The sequence below is a fragment of the Chrysochloris asiatica genome, unplaced genomic scaffold (genome assembly GCF_000296735.1).
Source record: "Chrysochloris asiatica unplaced genomic scaffold, ChrAsi1.0 scaffold00051, whole genome shotgun sequence".
NCBI lineage: Eukaryota > Metazoa > Chordata > Mammalia > Afrosoricida > Chrysochloridae > Chrysochloris > Chrysochloris asiatica.
This window is the reverse complement of record NW_006408569.1, coordinates 15,460,750-15,464,724: the sequence shown is the minus strand read 5'-3', so window position 1 is coordinate 15,464,724 and position 3,975 is coordinate 15,460,750. Positions and strand designations below refer to the sequence as shown.

At 37.4% G+C, this 3,975-nt stretch overlaps 1 pseudogene; it reads left to right on the top strand.

Moving 5' to 3' along the window:
• The window catches only part of LOC102825731, an 8,772-nt pseudogene extending 5,784 nt beyond the window's left edge, over positions 1 to 2,988 (top strand).
• Positions 2,989 to 3,975: the final 987 nt, after the last annotated feature.

Sequence of the window (3,975 nt, the reverse complement as noted above, 5' to 3'; positions counted from 1 at the left end):
GTGCCCTTTGGTTGTTTAAATAACTATATATTCCTGAGTGTTTTTGTGTACATCAAAACAAAACAACAACAAACAAACCAGAGAGAATAGAAGCAAATACTGTTGAATCATGATGCATGGAGGGCATTGTAATCATTGCAATGAAATGAAACATGGTAGGATAAGTTGCAAAACCGATGATCTCCCATATAAGCTATCATTCAATTCACAATAATAGCTTTTTAAAAAGAAGACAAAACAATAACAAAATAAAACAGAAATGCTTCTTATGGAAATAAATAAATTATAGAATTATTATAGAAGTAAATCTGTGTGGCCTTGGGTTTGCGAATGATTTCTTAGATATGACACCTAAAGCAAAAGTAACAATTTAAAAACTAAATTGGACTTTATCAAAATTTATAATTTTTCCACATCAAATGTCACTGTTTTAGTTTTCTCATGCTGCTATAACAGAAATATTACAACCAGAAATGTATTCTTTCACAGTTTGGGAGGCTGGAAGTCCAAATTCAGAGTGCTGGCTCTTGGGGAAGGCTTTTTCTTTGTTGGCTCTGGGGGAAGGTCCTTGTCTCTTTCCGCATCCGTAGCCCAGTATTCCTTGGAGATCTCCATATACCTTGTCATCAATCTTCCCCGGGATCTAGGAGTTTCACAGTGCTCATCTTATGTCATTATATCTGACAATATTCTGGTGCTATTCATAATGTTTTCATCTTCCGGCACTATATTTGACAATGTTCTACTTACATTCACAAAGTTTTCAATGGCTAAACATTCAGAAAGAGTCTGCTTCTCCTTCCTAGTCTGGAAGCTCTGCAAAAACGTGTTTACCACAGGTAACCCTGCTAGCATTTAACATACCTGTGTCATAGCTTCCAGCATCACAGCAACATGCAAGCCACCATAGTATGATGATATTAAAAAGCATGATGATATTACATAACACTCATACTCAGGACAGCGAACCATATTGTTATTGTTGTTTTTGTTGTTAAGTGCCTTCGAGTTGGTTCCAACTTTTAGCAACTCTGAATAAGGTTTCTGAAGATCATCAACTGGTGAATTTGAACTGCCAACCTTATGGTGGAATACTTATCCTACAGTGTCACACCAGGACTCCTAGTAAGTAATCATAAGAACAGGTTTGCGATCTGGTGGATAGGAGCACTGACTAAGAGTCAAAAGGAAAAGGTTTGAAAATTGTACAGAACCAGAGGCAATAGTCTTGCAAAGGAAAGGAAAAGATTACTTGGAAGGGATAAGTACCACTTAAAGGAATAGTGGAGCAGCATCTCAGAATCAGAAGCCCAAAGACTCATCTCCAAAAAGAATGTTGTTGTTGTTGTTGTTAAGTGCCATTTGAGTCGGTTCCAACTCATAGGGACCCTGTATAAGTTTTTTTTTTTTTTTTAAGGTTTTTATTGTTGATTGAGTGAAAGTTTTCAGGGCACATCATCGGTTTCACATTCAAACATTCATATACCTTGTTTCATTACATTGATTATAATCCCCTCCACATACCATCAGTTAACAGAGCCTGTATAGGTTTTCCATGAAGTAACTGGTGAGTTTAAACTGCCAACCTTGTAGTTAGCAGTCCAGCACTACTAGGATAATTACAGCGTCACACCAAGAATCCAAAAAGGTACCATCTATTAAAGAAACTGTACTTCATTGTATCAACAGAAGAGGGTGCTGTTGAATCAATAAGTCAAATTAGCATCCAAACCCTTTTTTGCATAGAAGCACCTGTTATTGCTGACCCAGGAAAATCCAACACAATTTATCATGAAGGAATACAGCTTCCACATGAGGCAGAGAAAAACAAATTAAATATAATTATATAAGGAATTACAAATGTGAAAGAATATTATGAGTCAAATTCAGAAACTCAGAATAGAAATCAATAATAGGAGAACGTGAAATGAATGCTGACTGAGTTCAGGAAAGTAAGTAAAGTAAAAGACAAAATAAGCTCAGAAGAGAAGACAAGATCATAAGGTACCCAAGAAAGAGTGCATATGATTGAAAATACAATAAAGGACAGAAAAATGAGAATGAAAAAGATAAGATTTGGAGAACCATCTATATAACATTCTTTAACAAAGTAGAAATAACTAAACAATGGAAGCAAAGGAGAGAGGGAAAGGGAATCAAAAAGCTCAATGCATAGATCACAGGTGGGAGTCAAGCCTGGAACTGAACTCACATTCATGACTCAACTTTTAGCCAAACAATAGACAAGTATATAAGATGAACAATAACTCCAGGGAAGTACATGCCCTAGAACAACCAACCATACAATAGCAAAAGAGCTACACTAGTCAAGGAAAAATTGTTCAAAAGGCAGGAAAGGATGGGAAAGAAGGGCGAATGGAATGAGGAACACAGGAAGGAAATGGGAAGAGTGCTGTTACATTGTGAGGTGTGGGGATTGTGATCATTGTCAGGAAATAAAAATGTACCCGAATCATTGAATGGAAAACCTATGTGCTGTGTAAAATTTCACCCAAATCACAATTAAAAAAAAGAAAAAAGAAAAAAGAATTATCACTTATACACCAATCAGCAGAAATCCAAGCAAGGAAAACTGGGACTAAGAGCTAAGATTCTTATCTATGACAGTTTGACCACCTTGTCATGTTCAAACCCTTCATATCTTTTAAATGTCTCATTTACCAGTATCACATAAGCCCCAATCTAGACAACACATCTCTCTCTCTCTCTCTCTCTCACACACACACACTGCTGCCTGCCCTGGCCATTACATAACACCTTTTCGCTCAAGCTTTTGTAATCTTACAGCAACACTCTCACATTCTCAGCTCACAGACAAGGAACATTTTACCTTCCTGCTGGGCTAGCTGCCCTAATTCTAGGCAGGGAATCCAGCTCCTCTTCAGCTTTCCAAAGAGCTTCCAGGTGAGCTTTAATTACACAGATTTACGAAACACATTTGTCACGAGGGGCATCACCCCCAGTTAGAACCAGATATTGAAAGATTATTCTCTACTTCAGGAAATTGCTGGAATGTAAAAATTGTTTGAGTGTGTGTGCTTTAAATTATAAGCAGCAACACTTTGCTTTAGGGCTTACTCAATTGCTTGTACTCAAACCATAGAAGAGCAGACAGGAGGTAGTTTTGAAAAGAAATTAATATAAAGATGATCCTGGCTTTTTGTTTGAGGTATCTTTCTTTTTTAATCGTGTTAAGGTACTCTCAGCCATATTTATTCTACTAATGTTTTTGAAAATGTTGTAAATATGGAATTCTGTCAGATGCCTTTTTGGCATACAACTAGGTCATATGGATTTGCACCTTTAATAAGCATATAATATTAAAATATTTCATCATGCAGAGTCATCTTCATATTTCTGGAATGAATCCCACTTAGTCATAATTAATGCATGACTATATTCTCTTTATTAATATCTTATTAGGACTTTTGCAGCAATATTTTTAAGTTGATTGTTGTTGGTGTTATTAGGTGCCATCAAGTTGGTACCAACTCATAGCGACCCTATGGACAAGAGAACAAAGCACTGCCTGATCCTGGGCCAATCGCACAATCATTGCTATGCCTGAGCCCATCGCTGCCGCCACTGTGCCAATCCATCTTGTTGGGGGTCTTCCTCTCCTTCTCTGACCCCCAACTTTAACAAACATGTTATGTTTCTCCAGTGACTGGTCCCTACTGACAACATGTCCAAAGTATGAGAGATGAAGTCTGGCCATCCTGGCTTCCAAGGAGCACGCTAGCTGTATGTCTTCCAACACAGATCTATTTGTTCTTTTGGCAGTCCATTGTACTTTCAATATTCTCCTCCAACACCATAACTCAAATGCATCAATTATTCTACAGTCTTTCTTATTCACTGTCCAATTTTCGCTTGCAAAGGAGGTTATTGAAAATAACATGGCTTGGGACAGGCGCACCTTAGTCCTCAAGCTGACATCTTTGCTCTTCAACA